The 10,386-nt window shown below is 36.3% G+C and overlaps 1 non-coding gene across 1 annotated transcript; it reads right to left on the reverse strand.

Moving 5' to 3' along the window:
• Positions 1 to 8,403: 8,403 nt before the first annotated feature.
• Positions 8,404 to 8,507, reverse strand: LOC112804507 (small nucleolar RNA R71). The gene has a single exon (XR_003203120.1). It is a non-coding gene; the product is annotated as a small nucleolar RNA R71 (small nucleolar RNA).
• Between the last annotated feature and the right edge of the window lie 1,879 nt (positions 8,508 to 10,386).

Here is a 10,386-nt window from a genome sequence, read left to right on the forward strand (position 1 = left end):
GCCTCCCCCTTAGCATGCGGCACGCTTCTTATTGCTTCGGCCACGCTTTCCTTTCCTTAGGCTACACTTCTTAGGCCACGCTTTTCCTTTTCTTTTCTTTTCTTCACCTACAATAAACCAAAACAACCACTCCAAGTATCACTAAATTTAAGAGGCTTATAAATCAATTAAAATTCAATTAAAATTAGCTCAAACCTCATGGATTAACATTAATTTCATGGTGGTTGCTTGATTTAAAGAAGTTATGCATTTTCACTCCAAATCACTTACTTAGGATACAAGAAAGTGCATAAATGCTAACAAAACAAGTGAAATTAGCTTGAAAAATGGGTATATGATGACTTGTCATCACCCATGACCACCATCCATGGAAGAGAACCCACATCCATCAACCCAAGAGCAACATGATCCCAATGATACTATTGACATGGAACAAGAGAGAGAGGATCATCTTCGCGAATCCAAACTTCATAAGGAGCTAGAGGAGGCACTAAAGGTGAAGGTAGTAGAGACCTTTGCAGATGAAGGAGTAGTTGAAGGGAGCTATCATAGAAAAGAAGCCATCAAGGAGGAATACAATCTCATACTTAAACACCTGGATCAAGAGATAAATCGATTTCCTTTTCGACGTTCGGACTTTCAAGGAACCCCATGGCTTCATATGCAGAATTTAACGAAGAACGTAGCATGAAGGAGACACTAGAAACTCCAATGGACAGTAAAGATCATGGCTTTGTACTGGAACAGGTGGAGGAAGCCGGAATTATTGAAGAAGAAGAAGTGGTCGAAGACTTAGGAGATGCTGAGCCCCCATTGGAAAGTCCATTCATAGAGCCTCCTTCCAAGGTATTTGATGTTGATGTTGAGGAGGGTGTACAACCTCCAAGGCATATCATGGTTGAAGACTTTGAAGGAGACGATCAAGAGATGGATTCAATCATTAATGAATTCTTATCTACATTTGAATCCTCTCCAATTGGACTTGACATTAAAGAAGAAGAAGCACAATCTCCCATTCCCTTGGTGAATAATGAAGCAGAAATTGAATCAGAAGAAAGCTACCAAGTGGAAGAGGTTGAAATTGAAGAAGCTTGCAAAGAGGTGGAAGATGTCAAAGACGAGCACAAGGGAGTAGAGCTTGCACGTTCATTAAAAACACCTCCCCCTAAGTTGCCATCATCCTTCACAACATTCAAGTGGGTCAAATTCATATCCCTTAGCTTTCTAATTCCACTTGAATATGGGCTACTGGAGATGGATGGTTAACTTAGAACTCTTTGTGGCATTAAGAGTAAGAGGAAGATGGTTAGTGATAAGAATTGTCCTGCAAGGTTCATTATGGTTGGAAGCTTTGAGTTTAAAAGCAAAGGTTGGTGTAGAGCTCAACTGAATGGGTTTAGGAAGTTGTTTGGCCACTTTAGTGAGAATTCAGATTGCCTGCCACCCGGTTGGAACACTAATGATCAACAAGAAGACGGGTACAAAAGCAAGGTTTGGGACCACGGAATTCAATCTAGAAATCAATGCTCTTGGGGCCTAGTCACTTGCTTTAACTTGCTTAAAGGCTTTTTGCGCCTAGTTTGGGATCCCGGAGGCTGTGGAAATTCCAAACACTGGTGGAGATTCTTGGATGAATACAAGCACAAGCCACCATAATAAGGAGCTCACCAGAATGTCCAACTTAAGGACTTTAACTAAAAGTGCTAGGTGGGAGACAACCCACCATGGTATGATCGTCCCTTTTTTCAGTTTTAATTCTAGTCTATTTTGTTTGTTTTTGAGTTTTGATTGAACCTAAAATCATGCATAGCATTCATATTAAGCATTGCATTCTGCATATTGCATTATAAAAAAATCATGCACGCGACGCGTAAGCGTCGCTGACGCGTCCGCGTCATAGGTGCGTTGGAAAGAAAATAAATTGAACAGAGAGTCATGCAAAAGCGTGGCTGGAGGTGTGCCTTTGGCACAATTTGACCCACGCGACCGCGTCGCTGACGCATCCGCGTCATGTGGGAAAAATACCACCCACGCGTCCGCGTTACCCACGCGAACGCGTGCCCTACAATTCGACGTAAAAAGGATGTATGACCGAAAGTTGAGCTGGAATTGGGTTGGACTTGTGCTAGAAGCACAAGCCCTCCCACGCGAACGCGTGCCCCACGCGTCCGTGTCGTTTTTCAAAATAGGCCATCCACGTGATCGCGTCACCCACGCGACCGCGTCACCCTAAAATTTGGCAATATGAGTTTCAAACAGAGAGTTGCGCGACCGCGAGGCTGCCCTCGTGCTAATAGCACAAATCGATCCACACGACCGCGTGGATGACGTGTCCACGTCATTTCATAGAAGCGCTATCCGCGCGAACGCGTGAACAGCTTATCCAGATCAGCCAAATATCTTATCTTTTATTCCCCATCTCTAAATCTTTTCTTTCCTTTTTATTTTCTTTCTTCCTCCTTTCTTCCTTTCTTCTTCTTTTTCCATTGGTGTTAAATTTTCTTTTTCAACTATTGCATCTTTTCTTGAATTATTCTGGTGTTTCATGACTTGTTTTATTCTAATTGGGTATTATTATTCATAAGCCAATGCTAATTTTTATAATACTGATATTCCTTTTGCATTGACATGAACTTATACTATCTTGCATTACCCACACTCTCTTCCCCTTTGTTGCAATTTTTGCACCAATAATATGCCATATACTTTTATTGTTTTCTCACTTGCATATTGTAGCTACCATGTACTTGAGACCCTTATTATTTAGCATTAACACCCATATTCTATCTATTTTCTATCTTTATTTTTGGGTTACTTTTCTTGTTTTCCCTCTTCTTTCAAGATGGCTACCACAAAGGGATAGGAAAAGCTTCTTACTGGGGAGACAAACAAGTTTATCTGCTCAATCTTTGGAGAAAAGCATCACTTGAAGCAACCCGTCCACCTGCACATCTTAGCATGCACCGAGGACGGTGTAATCTTTAAGTGTGGGGAGGTCGATATCGATCTCCATGGGTTAGTTACTCTTCTATCTCAACACCAATGGTTTATTTTCCTTGTTAGTTGTTGTATTTGCATGTTTGATTGCATATTTTACCACTTGGTTGAAATAATATTTTCTTTTTCAAGAAATTTTTATAGTATTCCACTAATTTAAATTGAAAATTTTTTGTTAAATTTGTTTGAAGTTGTATTTGGAACATAGTTTGAAAAGCTAAGAACACACAACCTGTGAGATTTTGAGTTTATTTACATGGTTACATTATTTAACCATAAATTTTTATTCTTGTGTGTTTTCTTCTCTATGATTGTAATATTTATTTTGTTCCAGTCTATATGTCCATTATTTAGTATATTTACATGCTTGCATATGATTGAGGCCATTATTTGAATTTTTACTCATTTATCCCAAATAAGCCTACCCTTTAAATCACCTTTGTTAGCTCCCTTGAGCCTTTTAATCCCCTTCTGTTTTATAACCACATTACTAGCCTTAAGCAGAAAAACAAAATAAAAAATCCCAAGTTGAATCCTTGGTTAGCTTAAGATAGATATTGTGTAAAATTTAAGTGTGGGAAATTTTACGGGAACATGGATGATAGAAAAAGTAGAAAATTAAATTGAATAAGTTATTTGAAAATTTGGGAAGCATGCTCATGTGAAATCAAAATAATTAATTTACCATGTGCATTGATAAAAAAAATTATTAAGTAATTGAATAAGAAGATACCAAAAAAAAAGAAAAAAAATAAAAAAATTATATAATATACCCCAAATGCAAAATAAAAAGAATCAATGCACATGGGACAAAAATTCAAAAATAAGTTTGATACATGAGCATGTAATACAAAAGTGGAAAAATTTGGGTAGCTAGGTAAAGCATTTTAAATTGTATAAAGTATGTATATGTTAGGTGAGATCTTAGACTAATCATGGATCCACTTTATTAGCTCACTTAGCCTTATATATATATATATATATATATATATATATATATATATATCCTTACCTTTACCTCAGCCCCATTACAACCCTGAAACGACCTCATGATGTTTGTATTGGTATGCTAAATATTTGTTGATTGGTTAGATGAAGAACAAGGTTGAGAAAGCATGACTAGGGAAGAGTAGAGTGATTGACCCTATACACTTGAGAGTTAAAGTGATATACACTACCAGTAAGGGTTCAATGCTTGATTCTATGTTCCTTGCTTTCATTAGCTATCTTCTTACAAGTTTACTTACCTTTTATTCTATAATTTGAATTAGTGGAATTTGATTCATATTTGTCTTAAAGAACTTATTTACTTTTAACCAAGTAGGTAGAAACATTTTTTGCATGTAGTTGCATTCACATAGATAGGTTGCATAGCATACTCTCTATCATTCCTCTTCACTCCTTTATAGCTTCTCTTGAGCTTAGCATGAGGACATGCTAATGTTTAAGTGTGGGGAGGTTGATAAATCACTATTTTATGGTTTATCTTGTGCTTAATTGAGTGGATTTTATCAATCTTTCATATACTTATTCATACTAGATGCATGAGTTTACATTTTCCTTTTAGATTTTGTGCTATGATTGAAAGCATGCTTCTTTGGCCTTATATTTGCTTTATTAATCCTCTCTTATTACCATTAGATGCCATGATATGTGTGTTAAGTGTTTTTAGAGATTACAGGGCAGGAATGGCTTAGAGGATTGATGAGCGGATAATCTATACGCTTTTTGGCATTGTTTTTAGGTAGTTTTTAGTAGGATCTAGCTACTTTTAGGGATGTTTTTGTTAGTTTTTATGTAAAATTCATATTTCTGGACTTTACTATGAGATTGTGTATTTTTCTGTGATTTCAGGTATTTTCTGGCTGAAATTGAGGGACCTGAGCAAAAGTCTGATAGAAGGCTGACAAAGGACTGCTGATGCTGTTGGATTCTGACCTCTCTACACTCAAAATGGATTTTCTGGAGCTACAGAACTCCAAATGGCGCACTCTTAACGGCGTTGGAAAGTAGACATCCAGCGCTTTCCAGCAATATATAATGGTTCATACTTTGTTTGAGCTTAGATGACACAAACATGCGTTCAATGCCAGTTCCATACTGCATTCTGGAGTAAAACGCCAGAAACACGTCACAAACCAGAGTTAAACGCCAAAAACACATTACAACTTGGCGTTTAACTCCAAGAGAAGCCTCTGCACGTGTAAAGCTCAAGCTCAGCCCAAGCACACACCAAGTGGGCCCCAGAAGTGGATTTCTGTATCAATCACTTATCTCTGTAACCCTAGTAGCTAGTTTTAATATAAATAGAACTTTTTACTATTGTACTTAGTGTCTTCCACCATTCGGTCTTTTGATCATTCATGGGGGCTGGCCATTCGGCCATGCCTGGACCATTACTTATGTATTTTCAACGGTGGAGTTTCTACACACCATAGATTAAGGTGTGGAGCTCTGCTGTACCTCGAGTTTTAATGCAAAGTACTACTATTTTCTATTCAATTCATGCTTATTCTTATTCTAAGATATTCGCTGCCCTTCAACCTGATGGATGTGATGATCCATAACACTCATCATCATCCGTCCTTATGAACACGTGCTTGACAATCACTTCCATTCTACCTTAGAACGAGCGCATATCTCTTGGATTCCTTGATCAGAATCTTCGTGGTATAAGCTAGAATTATTGGCGGCCATTCTTGAGAATCCGGAAAGTCTAAACCTTATCTGTGGTATTCCGAGTAGGATTCAGGAATTGAATGACTATGACGAGCTTCAAACTCGTGATTGTTGGGCGTGGTGACAGACGCAAAAGAATCAATGGATTCTATTCCGACATGATCAAGAACCGACAGATGATTAGCTGTGCTGTAACAGAGCATTTGGATCATTTTCACTCAGAGGATGGGATGTAGCCATTGACAACAGTGATGCCCTACATACAGCTTCCCATGGAAAGGAGTATGAAGGATTGAAGGAAGGTAGTAGGAAAGCAGAGATTCAACAGGGACAAAGCATCTCCATACACTTATCTGAAATTCTCACCAATGATTTACATAAGTATCTCTATCTTTATTTTATGCTTTATTTATTATTATTTTCAAAAACCATTATAAACCATTTGAATTCGCCTAACTGAGATTTACAAGATGACCATAGCTTGCTTCATACCAACAATCTCCGTGGGATCAACCCTTACTCACGTAAAGTATTACTTGGACGACCCAGTGCACTTGCTAGTTAGTTGTGCGGAGTTGTGACAAAGTGTGATTCACGTTTGAGAGCGCTACCAAGTTTTGTGGTGCCATTGTTGATGAACACAATTTCGTGCACCAAGTTTTTGGCGCCGTTGCCGGGGATTGTTCGAGTTTGGACAACTGATGGTTCATCTTGTTGCTCAGATTAGGTAATTTTCTTTTTGTTTTATTTTCAAAAAATTTTCAAAAACCTTTCAATAATTTTTTTATTTTTATTTGTTTTTGTTTCTCTAAAAATAATTTTCAAAAAAAATCCAAAAAAATTTTTGCAAAATCATAAAATAAAAAAATATTTTGTGTTTCTTGTTTGAGTCTAGAGTCAAATTTTAATTTTGGTCTCAATTGCATATTTTTAAAATTTATGCATTATTTTTTCGAAAATTCATGCATGTGTTCTTCATGATCTTCAAGTTGTTCTTGATAAGTCTTCTTGTTTGATCTTTAAATTTTCTTGTTTTGTGTCTTTTGTTGTTTTTCATATGCATTCTTGCATTCATAGTGCCTAAACATGAAAAATTTCTAAGTTTGATGTCTTGCATGTTTTTCTTTTCTTGAAAATTTTTCAAAAATAAGTCTTGATGTTCATCTTGATCTTCAAAGTGTTCTTGGTGTTCATCTTGACATTCATAGTGTTCTTGCATGCATCATGTGTTTTGATTCATAATTTTCATGTTTTGAGTCATTTTTGTGTTTTTCTCTCTCATCATTAAAAATTTAAAAAATCAAAAAATATCTTTTCCTTATTTTTATTAAAATTTTGAAAATTTGAATTGACTTAGTCAAATTTTTTTTAAAACTTAGCTATTTCTTATAAGTCAAGTCAAATTTTCAATTTTAAAAATCTTATCTTTTCAAAATCTTTTTTAAAAAAAAAATCAAATCTTTTTATTTTTTCTATTATTTTCGAAAATTTTTAAAATTTATTTTCAAAATCTTTTTTTATCTTTATTTCAAAATTTTGAAAACTTTACTAACAATTAATGTGATTGATTCAAAAATTTGAAGTTTGTTACTTTCTTGTTAAGAAAGGTTCAATCTTTAAATTCTAGAATCATATCTTTTAGTTTTTTGTTAGTCAAGTAATCAATTTTAATTTTAAAAAAATTAAATCTTTTTCAAAATATCTTTTTCAATCATATCTTTTTAAAATATCTTTTCTAACTTCTTATCTTTTCAAAATTGATTTTCAAATATTTTTCAACTAACTAATTGACTTTTTGTTTGTTTCTTATCTTTTTCAAAACCACCTAACTACTTTTCTCTCTCTAATTTTCGAAAATTACCTCCCTCCTTTTCAAAATTCTTTTTAATTAATTAATTGTTTCAAATTTTAATTTTAATTTTAATTTTATTTCTTCCTTTAATTTTTGAAAATCACTAACTTATTTTTCAAAATTAATTTTTGAAATTCTCTCCCTCTCATCTTCTTCTATTTATTTATTTATTTATTTACTAACACTTCTCTTCATCTCAAGAATTCGAACCTATCTTCACCCTTGTGTTTGGATTCTTACCTTTTCCTTCTTCTATTCTTTTCTTCTTCTACTAACATAAAGGAATCTCTCTACTGTGGTGAAGAGGATCCCTATTATTATTTTCTGTTCCCTTCTTTTTCATATGAGCAGGAGCAAGGACAAGAACATTCTTGTTGAAGCAGATCCTGAACCTGAAAGGACTCTGAAGAGGAAACTAAGAGAAGCTAAATTACAATAATCCAGAGACAACCTTACAGAAATTTTCAAAAAAAGAAGAGGAGATGGCAGCCGAAAATAATAATGCAAGGAGGATGCTTGGTGATTATACTACACCTACTTCCAAGTTTGATGGAAGAAGCATCTCAATCCCTACCATTGGAGCAAACAATTTTGAGCTGAAACCTCAACTAGTTGCTCTAATGCAACAAAACTGCAAGTTCCATGGACTTCCATCAGAAGATCTCTATCAGTTTTTAACTGAGTTCTTGCAGATCTGTGAGACTGTTAAGAATAATGGAGTAGATCCTGAAGTCTACAGGCTCATGCTTTTCCCTTTTGCTGTAGGAGATATAGCTAGAACATGGTTGGATTCACAACCTAAAGATAGCCTGGACTCATGGGATAAACTGGTCGCGGCCTTCTTGGCTAAGTTCTTTCCTCCTCAAAAGCTGAGCAAGCTTAGAGTGGATGTTTAGACCTTCAAACAAAAAGATGGTGAATCCCTCTATGAAGCTTGGAAAAGATACAAGCAGATGACCAAAAGGTGTCATTCTGACATGCTTTCAGAGTGGACCATTTTGGATATATTCTATTATGGTCTATCTGAGTTTTTCAAGATGTCAGTGGACCATTCTGCAGGTGGATCCATTCACCTAAAGAAAACGCCTGCAGAAGCTCAAGAACTCATTGACATGGTTGCAAATAACAAGTTCATGTACACTTCTGAGAGGAATTCTGTGAGTAATGGGATGCCTCAGAGGAAGGGAGTTCTTGAAATTGATGCTCTAAATGCCATGTTGGCTCAGAACAAAGTGTTGACTGAGCAAGTCAACATGATTTCTCAAAGTCTGAATGGATGGTAATATACATCCAACAGTACTAAAGAGGCATCTTCTGAAGAAGAAGCTTATGATCTTGAGAACCCTGCAATAGCAGAGGTAAATTACATGGGTGAACCTTATGGAAACACCTATAATTCTTCATGGAGAAATCATCCAAATTTCTCATGGAAGGATCAATAAAAACCTCAACAAGGCTTTAATAATGGTGGAAGAAATAGGCTCAGCAATAGCAAGCTTTTTCTATCATCTTCTCAGCAACAGACAGAGAATTCTGAGCAGAGCTCCTCTAACTTAGCAAATAGAGTCTCTGATCTGTCTAAGGTCATTTTAAGTTTTTTGAGTGAAACAAGGTCCTCTATCAGAAATTTAGAGGCACAAGTGGGCCAGCTGAGTAACAAAATCACTGAAACTCCTCCTAGTACTCTCCCAAGCAAGGCCATTGACATAATCAACATGGCCGAACCTAGAGAGGAAGGAGAGGACGTGAATCCCAATGAGGAAGACCTCATGGGACGTCTCTCAAGCAAGAAGGAGTTCCCTATTGAGGACCCAAAGGAATCTGAAGGTCATATAGAGACCATAAAGATCCCATTAAACCTCCTTCTGCCATTCATGAGCTCTGAAGACTATTCTTCCTCTGAAGAGTATGAAGATGTAACTGGAGAGCAAGTTGCTCAATATCTAGGAGCCATCATGAAACTGAATGCCAAGTTGATTGGTAATGAGACTTGGGAAGGTGAGACTTCATTGCTCATTAGTGAACTAGATACATGGGTTCAGAAAACATTACCTCAAAAGAAACAAGACCCTGGTAAATTCTTAATACCCTGTACCATAGGCACCATGACCTTTGAGAAGGCTCTATGTGACCTGGGGTCAGGTATAAATCTTATGCCACTCTCTATAATGGAGAAGCTAGGGATCATTATGGTACAGCCTGCCACATTCTCATTACAGATGGTAGACAAGTCAGTAAGACAAGCTTATGGATTGGTAGAGGACGTGTTAGTGAAGGTTGAAAGCATTTACATCTCTGCTGATTTCATAATCTTAGACAATAGGAAGGAGGAGGATGAATGCATCATCCTTGGAAGACCCTTCCTAGCCACAGCAGGAGCTGTGATTGATGTTGACAGAGGAGAGCTATTCCTTCAATTAAATGGGGACTACCTTGTGTTTAAAGCTCAAGGATCTTCTTCTGCAACCATGGAGAGGAAGCATGAAAAGCTTCTCTCAATACATAGTCAAACAAAGCCCCCACAATCAAACTCTAAGTTTGGTGTTGGGAGGCCACAACCAAACTCAAAGTTTGGTGTTAAACCCCCACATTCAAACTTTATGTTTGGTGTTGGGAGTCCACAACATTGACCTGATCACATGTGAGGCTCCATGAGAGCATACTGTCAAGCTAGTGACATTAAAGAAACGCTTATTGGGAGATAACCCAATTTTTATTTATCTAATTCTATTTTAATTTTTATTGTTCTTTTATGTTTTATTAGGTTCATGATCATGTGGAGTCACAAAATAAATACTAAAATTAAAAATAGAATCAAAAACAGTAGAAAAAATAGCACACCCTGGAGGAACGGCTTA

This window comes from Arachis hypogaea, chromosome 5, assembly GCF_003086295.3.
Source record: "Arachis hypogaea cultivar Tifrunner chromosome 5, arahy.Tifrunner.gnm2.J5K5, whole genome shotgun sequence".
In the NCBI taxonomy this organism is placed as follows: Eukaryota; Viridiplantae; Streptophyta; class Magnoliopsida; order Fabales; family Fabaceae; genus Arachis; species Arachis hypogaea.